Source organism: Sorghum bicolor, chromosome 7 (assembly GCF_000003195.3).
Source record: "Sorghum bicolor cultivar BTx623 chromosome 7, Sorghum_bicolor_NCBIv3, whole genome shotgun sequence".
Taxonomy (NCBI): domain Eukaryota; kingdom Viridiplantae; phylum Streptophyta; class Magnoliopsida; order Poales; family Poaceae; genus Sorghum; species Sorghum bicolor.
This window is the reverse complement of record NC_012876.2, coordinates 61541896-61553201: the sequence shown is the minus strand read 5'-3', so window position 1 is coordinate 61553201 and position 11306 is coordinate 61541896.

The following is an 11306-nucleotide window of genomic DNA, read 5'->3' as shown; positions in this document are numbered from 1 at the left end:
GCGCGAGATGGAAATTTTCACTCGTCATGATGATAAAAAAGAGGACACATGAGATGGAAACGCCCGCTCGTCGTGTTGATAAAAGGCAACACGCACGAGACGGTAACGCCGCACGTTCGAGTTGCTGTGTCGAGAAGGTGGCACATCTTCGTATGGACGCATATACGCCGTCGAGCCTCTGCTCTCCGTTCCAAGCATCCACACATAAAAAACTTCCTTGCTCACGCTAACGCCCTGTTCTTGCGAGTCTTCGTTGAAGCAACACCGACGAGGAGCTCCAGCTCTTGCAAGTTTGCGTTGAAGTAACACTGGCAACGAGCAAACAATTTGTTGTTTACTGCAGCAACATCATATTTACATGATGTCGTTCCTCACGTTCCATGGTTGGCATATAATCCGATGCGCTAACAAAGTTCAGATGAACAAGAACAATTGCTCATAAGTTGTATCTACTCTGAGCTATTTTTTTCTTTTCTAGCTCTATTATTCCTACAGCGGTGGAGAGGTCATTTTGGCCTACTCCCTATTATTCTTACAACGACGAAGATTGCCTAATTGCGGGTCGAGATTTAATAATCGACGAGGCGCTTGCCTGGTCTTATTCCTACATATAAAAGTCGTTGCGCCCAAATATGGTGTAACGCTCGAATTAGCGCAAGTAACACCGGGAGGCTGTCGATTTGATCTCGTGATGAGAAAGCATCGTTCAAGCAATACTTTGCCGCTAATTGATTTTTTTGGCGGATTTTTACTATTTGCGTCTAGTACCGACAAGGCTAGACGGAACTCTGGCCAAGTGCCGACGAGGCGAGGTCACTAGTCCATCTACACGTTCCAATTGACGGGATCGGACAACATCGTTGCTGGGCACCGACGAGGCAAAGGCAACTCACATATGTCCGTGTTAGTGAAGGCCGGCGTACATGACTGGGCACCGACGAGGCGAAAGTCACCCCCTTTATTAACATATTCTGTTTATTACTCCGACGTGGCGATGGCAATGTCGTGACCGAGTTTCGGCGACATAAAGCCACCCATAATTATTATGCCGTATATCGCATATGGCTATGACGGCGACCAAGATAGTTGACGACCATGAAGCGCAGCTTAATCGGAGGTTTTCCGCAAGCTCGTCTTGCGGATGTAATTAACCGGACGCGCCCAACAGGCTCCGGGAATCGGCGAACTACGCAATTTTCTCTACAAGTCAGACCTCTCCTTAAGCATGACGCTGAAGATGGAAGAAGACAATTTTTTCGTTGATCATGTATTTTGTATATTCAAAAAAGAATTAATGAAATATGTGGTTCTCGAATATGTGTCCATGTGTCTCCCTTGCATTACATTATTTTTCTATGTCTTCGCCCGGTTTTCGACCAAACACGACCTGCAACAACGGCTCGTCGGAGATCGACCAGGCACACCCTTCGGTGCTCAAGAATAGAGGAGAGGGGTCCGGAGATGCGCGTGCGCTAGAAGTTCGGCGACACCACATCTCGCCACCCAACACCCCCACTGTCGCGGTGGCTGCTGCGGCTCCGTCCACGCACATCATCTTTGTCTTCCGCTTCGAGCTCGCGGACTGGCGCGGGAGCAGCAAGTTCGTGCTCATGGTAGCACTGCTGTTGTTGCTGTCGTCGTGGAGATGAAGGAGTCTGTGTGCTCCGCCTCAGAACTGGAGGCGTGATTCAACCCAGCTCTCTATGCTACTGCCATGTGCTCCGACGAAGGATGCCCTGTTGCTGCCATGGAAGAGAACCGAGCAGCAGGAGGTGCTTGTCGTGCTCACCTAGGTGCCCATCACCTGTTTGTGAAAATGTCTCAAATGGGGCAAAGTTACTAGCTCCAAGAAGTGATGATTCTATGCAAAATAAACCAGACAACCAAACACACCATTTGTTAGCTAAGCTTAAATAATACAGACAACCACAATTGGCTTGATGAGTCGAGACTAAGATTGCCATTGTTAAAATTCTAGCCATGCTAGAAATAAGTCACCAAACCAAACACAGCCCATGGTGTCCGAACTGGCCGTGGCCCGTGGGGCTATCTAACATATACGGCACACTATACAAACCATGATAAAGAGTGTAAGCACATTCTGGATCTTTGTTCATTTATTATCTTCCTTGCTCTCATTTCCATGGAGTACAGGCATGTATATCCAAGGAAACAGCTGTGTATATTGTTTGGCTATGTCCATCACATGCCCCAACGCATAATATGATGATGTATATACATGTATATACGGCTGAGGATATGCCCTGGCCACCAATTCACCAGATCCCCCTCAACCTCTTCGTAATTGGTTGTATGATTCTGTCAATGTGATTGCAATCAAAGTTGTCCAGTCAGACAGGTAAGGCCCTGTTAGCATATATGGTACTGTGCTGGCAAGGGATGAGTACGACTATAGATGCGTCTATTTGTTCCGGCGTGGAAGGGATATGATCCCCAACTCATAACCCGAAAGGTACGTATCCAATTCTTTCATTCCCCAAAATCTTGTGGTTGCCGAATTCTGGCCAAGGAAACATCCTAGTCAAACACTCAACATCGGAAGTTAGGAAGTAATCCCCATCTTTGGGTGCAAACTACATGTTGTATAGTTCCATAGACTTGTATGCATATATACTGTATTGCTGAAATATTCAATCTGTCGCCAGAACACCAGTGTGATACAATCTGAATATCTGATTCATAAATACACAATGTTCTTGTATTTTGCAAAAAGGACAATCCTGTTCAATGAGGTAAAAATCTAATTCGTCCATGTTGTCTGAGTAACAAGGCGGTAAAAATGTATATGTTTCTTGAGTCTTGGATCTTTTGTGGGTTTAAAATGAACCCTACTGTTTTGGCGGTACTTAGACTATCTTCAACAGAGCACTTATAAATTGGAGACCTATTCCATACTTTGGGTCACATACAGTAAAAAAGCCATGCACTCAAAAATCGCATTCTCCAACAGCCAACCCAAAAGCCGTCCTTCTCTCCTCACTCTCTCTCTATCCCCGTGTCGTCCGTTCCCATTCCTCTCTTCCTCTCTACCGCGGCGCCGCTCGTACTTCTCTCATGGGAAATGTTTGTTTTGCATGCAAGGATTATAAAATGCTGCACATTTTAGACCTGTTGAAGAGTTGTTCACGTGTGGTTCATGATTTTCCTATGTATCATTCATAATCTTATAAAGTATAGGCAAATTGTATAATTAGTTTTTATTTTCGTTTATATTTAATACTCCATGCATATGTTTAAAGATTTGATGTGATGAGAAATTTTGAAAATTTTTTAGAAGTAGACCGCGGCACATGCTTGGAGTACTAAATATAGACGAAAATAAAAACTAATTGCACAGTTTACCTGTAAATCGCGAGATGAATCTTTTAATTCTAATTACTTCATGATTAGACAATATTTGTTAAATAAAAACAAAAGTGTTAGAGTCTCGAAAACCAAAACGTTTTCGAAACTAAACAGGGCCCTGTGTATGTATGCTTGATGTGGTTGGAGTGTGTTTTGTGGAATGCTGTCGTGGGACGGATATATCCAAGATGCAAAAAGTGCAGACTGCAGAGCCCGTGCGGTGCGGGGTGCCGTGCCGGGGCCGCGCGCGCGGGATATATGCAATGCCGCCGGGACCGGGATCGGCGGCATGCACCGCTCACATTCCCGTTGCTGCACCCGTACGGTATTCACCATGCACGGTCGGTCCGCACGTGTCACGAGGGCGCGCGCGGTGCATGCATACTACTCCCCTGGCCGGGCGGGCGGCGGACGCACGCACGCGCGCGTGCTCTCCGGCCGGCCGGCCGGTCAAGTTGGACCGGCGCGCGGCATCGACGATTATGGAGTTGTTTGATACACCCTTCATGAGTTATTGTGATCTATTTTTTTACCAAACACTTATTTCTAAAACAGTTTTATGGATGATGTTGTTTTTCCTCTCCTTTCACAAAGATATAAGTTGAGATGAAGCTAGGAAAAAAAGTAGCTTATTGTACTTTATCCTTTATTTCTCTCTCTCAACTATGCATAAAGTAGTTGGTGAAGCTATTTCGCCAAACACTTTCTCCAAATCAGCTCAGTTTCATCTAGAAAGTCACTCATAGAGCTATTTTCTAAAAAAAACAGCTTTACTAGTGAAGTTGAGCTGTACCAAACAAACCCTATACATTGTCGCGTAGTACGAAGTACACCGTACACGTACATACCTGCCCCACGTGGCGAACCAAGCCGATCGATGATAATCTTGATGACGAGGCAAACGGCACGATGAGTTACGTTCCACGCGCGCTACACGTATACGATCCAGACAAATTAAAGCCAATAACGGCTGGTCCGGAACAAAATTAAAGTCACTTACCGGACGGACGTTACAATACACGATGATGATATGGAAACGTACGAAACGAACCGTGTACTTTGCATTGCATGCATCACACACATCATTTGCAGCCATAGATGTACATTTGGCCCGTTAACTTTGGCCCGGTCCGGTGCTTGCGGGCCACGGGCGGCCCGGCCCGTTGCCGGACCGGGCCATGGGCCGCACCCTCGGCCCGCAGCACGGTGGTGGCCCGGCCCGGTCGGCCCGTGGCCCGATATGGCCCGCTCATTTTTTCTATATGTTGTGATTTTGTGCCTTTTCTCTTTAATATAACTTGTGAATTGAGATATGTTTTGCTTAAAACAATGAAATTGTATGCTGCTTCTTTCATATTCTGTGATTTGTGAAAAAAATTGACCTTTGTTAAAAAAAACTGGTAAATTAAGCTTGTCGGGCTGTGGGCCGGCCCGGCCCGACCGGCCTGAACGGGCGGCACGACCCGGAAAAATGGCCCACGGGCCGGACCATGGGCCGCACCCTCGGCCCGCAGCACGGTGGTGGCCCGGCCCGGTCGGCCCGTGGCCCGACGTGGCCCGCCTCGTGCCGTGCCGGCCCGGCCGGGTCGGGCTGCGGGCCGTACCGGCCCGGTCCGTTGTACATCTATATTTGCAGCAGGCTGCAGGGGCTAGCAGGTACTAGTACACAACAAAAGTCTGGCAGCCAGTCCGTCCCCGACTCCCCGCGTGTAGTGTTTTGTCCTGTCGACGCAGCGTTTTGCACGTGTGTGCATGCATGCATCCAGTTCGACAGTTCTCGTCGAGTGCCGCACCGCACCGCACCGCACCGCACAGGCACAGTCGCAACGTGTGAAATCAATCGCGGATTGGACGCAAAACTTTCAATCTCATCGGCTACCTACCTACTACGTACAAATAAATACCGTCCATGGACACGCATGCTGTCTTTGGACGGGAGCTGGAATTTCAAACTGCATGCCTTCCTGTTGTTGGGGGTTCCCTTGCCGTAATGGCACCCACACTGACGTGTACGTACGGTATAAGATCTATCACCATATATGCATGCATGCATAGTAGTACTGCTCCTCCTAGCTTATATAATAAGTGATAACTAAGGTCCCGTTTAGTTTACTCCGATAAAATTTAACTCCTACCATATGGACATATGCATGAAGTATTAAATATACATTATTTATAAAACTAAAAACATAATTAGAGAGTAATTTACGAGACGAATCTTTTAAGTCTAGTTAATCCATGATTGGACACTAATTGTCAAACGAAAATGCTATAGTGCTTATTAAACTTTAACACCCAGTGGCGAAGCTAGAGCAATTTGAAAGATGGTGCACTTGTCTAATTTGAAAGATGGTGCACTTGTCTTGTAGATACATATGCTTGTATCAGAGATGATGCATATATGGTGAAATTTAAGTAAAACTACTATTTTTTTTTTCAGATTTGGGATGGTGCATCGGCACTATCTACAAATACTATACCTTCACCCCTGTTAACACCCCAACCAAATACCCCCTAATTTCCGGCGGCCTGTGATGACTTGCATCTTATCTTGTGCGCAAGATCGATATGATTATGACCGAGAGTAGCTCCAAACAAGGACACTATGCACGTACTGATTGTGTGGGTTAGCTGTGTATATTATTGGTCGTAGTAGCTTGCAAGCCTAATTTAGGCAATGAGACGCGTGCGTCAAGTAACTAAGGCCTAGTTTACATCAAAAAGTTTTTAGATTTTGACACTCTAGTACTTTTATTTGTATTTGGTAATTATTGTTCAACCATCGACTAACTACGTTCAAAAGATTCGTCTCGCCAATTACAGGCAACATGTACAATTAGTTATTTCTTTAATCTATATTTAATGCTCCATGCATGTGCCGTAAGATTCGATATAACGGAGAATCTTAAAAAGTTTTTGAATTTTAGGGTGAACTAAACAAGGGCTAAGAAGAATTAGTTCTACAAACTTAATCCACACTCAGACCCAACCAACAAAAATAAGAGCATGGTGGGAAGAAGTGGCACCCAAAGTCCCAAAAGAGAGCGACAACGTCACTTCGACGGGGTGGTGATTTATACGATATGAAACATTTGGAAGGAAAGAAACAGAAGAATTTTCAAAGACATGGCTACAGATGCTCGACAAGTACGTGGCCCTCAAAGCCAAGGAGGACATAGATACGCGCTCTAGGGTACTTAACTACCCGACTTAGCCTTTCTCTGTTTAGCACCTATGGGGGATGTGTTGGGTGTCTTCTTTTTTTTCTAAGCGTGCCTGGTGAGGCTTTTATTAGGCCTTCCAGACCTTCGTGTACATATAAATCAATAATGTGATGTAGCATTACATACTCAACATATACGATCTACACCATACAAAAGTGCTTTGAGATTTGTGCATTTTTACTCTCCTACTACTACTTCACACTTCCCCACTGCTGCTTCACACTACCGGCACATATCTCGATGCAATGTTGGACGGTGAAGATAGCACATTTTGAATATGTATGCACCAAAAAACTGTGTTTCTTTCCTTCCTTATTTGAGAGGTAGAGCTCCTGCTAGGTCTTCAAAAAAAAAGTTCTACTACCAGTTCTTGGAATGCATGGATTATTTCTGTTTTTATCCCCGTCAAGTGCAGTGCTAAAAGAAAAAATGCAAATGCAAGCAGTATTTGGACTGAGATGAGAACATGCATCATATGCATGATCCATGTACTCTGCATGTAGATAGCAGCTATACGTCATTATATTGCCATAACACACACTATAGATCGAGAAATCGAAGAAGCTGCATCATCATGCATGCAGGTGGCAGCTGACACCTGACAGTTATACTATATATAACTTGCTAGTACTAGTAAATGAAATATATCTATTAATTTCCTCGGTGTGCCCATACGTTGACATACAAATCAGCATAGTCAAGGGGTAATCATATATCGTCACGCGCGCGCATGGCATGAAATTAAGACTCACGCGCTAGCTGAGGTCTGAGGACGAAAGCGTGCTTCATTCAAGATTGTTAACATACTGTTGTGGATCATATACTACGTCTTTTTTTCCAAACATTATTATTAAGACCCACGCGCTAGCTGACGACGAAAAAGCGTGCTTCAACTCTACTAGCTGTTGGCATATGTAAACGTTTTTTTTTTTCCAAGCATGCATTATTATATATCCATGCTCATCACTAGTTCAGTATACACAGTAACATTAACATACTCATAAACACGTGTAGTACAAACTGTTGCGTGGATGGCGTTCTTCCATCATTTATGTGAATTGGTGAATATATATACGACTGCCCGCCTCAAATCTGTAGATTGTTGTTCTGTGTGCATATATATATATATATGCATCAATTGAGGCCTTGTTTAGTTCGTAAAAATTTTCAAGATTTCCCGTCACATCGAATCTTCGGTTGCATGTATGGAGCATTAAATATAAATGAAAATAAAAACTAATTACAAAGTTTACCTGTAATTTGTGAGATGAATCTTTTGAGCCTAGTTACACTTTGTTTCGACAATGTTTGTCAAATAAAAACGAAAGTGCTACAGTAGCCAAAACCGAAAATTTTTGCGAACTAAACAAGGCCTGAGTATGGTATGGGTGGCAGATCGAAGACGAGGTCACTCGATCGATCGCATTCATGCATATCATGGTGCCAGTACTGAGCACTGACAAGACTCAATGAGTCGGTACTGTGCTGCTCCAAGTCAACTCAGCTGGCTAATGTATAAGCTGTACTATTGTATTATATGCCCTCAGATCGGCAGACGATGTTGCATCATCACAGCAACAGTCTGGCTTCTTGGCCTACTAGCCCTGACGAATACACATAGATACAAAACCAGAGATATATCTTCTGTTTGGGCATTGAACATTTCTATTTGGCATAGACAAGATATACAATATATATATATATATATATATATATATATATATATATATATATATATGATGATGATGATGATGATGATGATGATGATGATACATGTCATGTGCGTGGAAATTGAAGCACACAGACACAACACCAGTCGACGGAACGTTAACGATCCTTATATATAGATTGTCTCTCCTGAGTAGTGTCCAGTACTGTACATGTGCGGTGCACATGCTGACACGATGCATGGATGTGTAGTGGTAAATCCAGACGCAAATCGCGCGAGCGGCCGGAGCGGTAGATGGATCATCATCTCGATCGGTGACGACGACGACGCAATGCAAGGCTGCTAGCTAGCTAATAATAGTAGTAAGCGTGTGCATGTTCGTCTCTTTTATGACCCCAACAGATCTAGGAGTGTACATGCTTCTGCATGTACTCCTATATATCCTGTCATTCTCTGGCGGTGGGTGTGTATATATGCTGCCGCTTGCATTGCATATGATATGCCTTTGCCTTTGCCTTTGCCTTTGCCTTGCTGTGCCGGCCGGCCTACTGACCAACCACCCCTCCGTGACGCACGCTTCTTTACTGACGCCCCGCCCGCCGCCTGCTTGCTATTGCTAGTGGCTCGCCTCCATCCGCTGATCCGCAATACAGTACATATGTCAGTTTTTGGAAACCAGACTATATATCTATCCTTGAACCGAAGGTGACGATATGATTTTGCTTTCTTTGACGACGGTTCTGATGGTACTTTCTTTTTGCAGACGATTACATGTACATATGTATGCACACTTAGCTTACCTCTATGAACACAAGTAGTATATCGTACCTCTGTGAGCATCTCCGAGAGACGACTACTTATAAGTTAGTGAGCCAAATAATGTTTGAGATTGATGAAGTCATCTAGACGTGTCTCATAGTTAACGGACGTATAAATTGTGCTAGAAGAATAGAATCAGAGCATAATCTTGAAATAAATACAAGAAATACAAGTACCCGTGATAATCCTGAGAGTTGGTGGGCTGGACACACTAGTTGTCTGCTAGTTACTGGCTAGCTAACAAGTGACGATCCACAGGAGTAGACACGTACGTACGACAGTAATAATTGTTTCGTCGTTGCCTATGTAGATCGTTGTAGCGCTGTCCCTGTCATATATATACTCACTGTGTGTATATTGTTGCACTGTGCCACGCACGCCGCTTCCAATTAATTCGTGTATAAGCGTGCTTATATAGTTGCTGGACTAGTCACAGGAGAACGGATGACCGATGCTAAGAGCATCTCCAACAAGTTTGCATAATTCACTTGGTAAATTTCTGGATTTGCCAAGTCTAAACCCTAAATGCCAAGTGAACAAAAAGGTATACTCCAACAAGTTGACATTTGGGCTTGGCAAATTGAAAACTAAAGGCCCACATGTCTTAATTTTTTTGGTGGGTCCGGTTCCAGGCATCAGAAAGCCGCCGTACTCCTTCGTCTTCCGATCCAGAGCCGCGCGCGTCCATGCATCGCATGCATGCCGTCGCACCTTCCTCAACCGCGCGATCTGTTTCCTTGTAGGACCGCGGGAAAAAAGGAAAGGCCGAGAGGTTTTCGCGCGCGCGGGACAACAGGAAACGCCCGAAAAAACATCGATGCCGAGTGCTCGAGTGCGCGCAAATATGCGCCGGGAAGGGCTGGTTTTGCCAACCTTGGCAATTTGCCAAATCCATTTGCCAACTTGTTGGAGGATGGATTTTATGGTTTTGCCAAAAATCAAGATTTGCCAAGTGCATTTGCCAACTTGTTAGAGATGCTCTAAGTCAATTGGAATTTCTATGCTTATTCCATAGTGCTTATCTACATACTAGTGCTTATCTGCATACTAGCGCGCCATCCGTGTTGTTCAAAACTTCAGCTAACGTATATATGGGTAGTGCTTTGCTTTGACCCTGTTTAGTTCCCCTTGCTAAATATTAATCACTTTACTAACTAAAGTTCTAAATACATTGACTAAAAAAAGTAAAATAGTTTAGTCCCACTAGTCACTTAAGAGTAGCTAAAATAAGTTTAGCTGACTAAAATTTAGTAAGGATAACCAAACAGACCCTTTATACATGTATACTATATATGTGTATATATTTCTTCACTGATTACTAGTGCGTTACTGTACACCTATCCTAGCAAGTAAAGAAATGCATGCTACTACTGTTGCTCATGTCATAGCCGGAGGATGGAGTAGATGGCCGGCGATCGAGCAGCCCGAGGGCGATTTAAATGGGATCCAGAAGGACACGGTAGCAACACACGTTCGCCAAGCATGGCACCGAGCTGATGTGTCGTTTTTCATGGCGGCAGAATGCAGAAGCAGCACATTGTTTGGTCTCATCATATACTTATATGCTGCTCCTCCGTACACTAAAGAATGTGATTATAGAAAACATGTTGTTCAAACTAGTTTAACTTTGAACAAATTTATAGTAAATACTATTAGTATTTATATCTCCAACTAAATTTGTTGCAAAAATATATTCTATAACTAATTTAATGATACTTATTTTGATTTATAAATATTAGTATATTTTTGTGTTTCCTCCATATCTATAAAGAAAATCATTCAGGACAGTGATACGATCTCTAAAAATGGTATATGTATATTTTTATTAAAATATTTTTCAAACTAAATCTATTCATATGGTTGTCATATTTCTAAACTCAATAATTTAAAAGTTATTTATAATTTATATTTTTAATATTTGACTCAAACCTTATCTAAAACGATTTTCTTTATAGCCATAAATAGAGTATAATTTTAAGTTAAAGTTTAAACTGTTTAATTTTTCTCGAAGTACAAGAAATATATTATTTTGTGGACAGAGGCAGTGTGGCATCTGTTTTCTTTTCCTTGGATATCGTGCGCTGTAATAAGGGCTCGTTTAGATGCAAAAAGTTTTTGGATTTTGACACTGTAACATTTTCGTTTTTATTTGACAAACATTGTCTAATTATGAAGTAACTAGGCTTAAAAGATTCGTCTCGTGATTTACAGGTAAACTGTGCAATTAG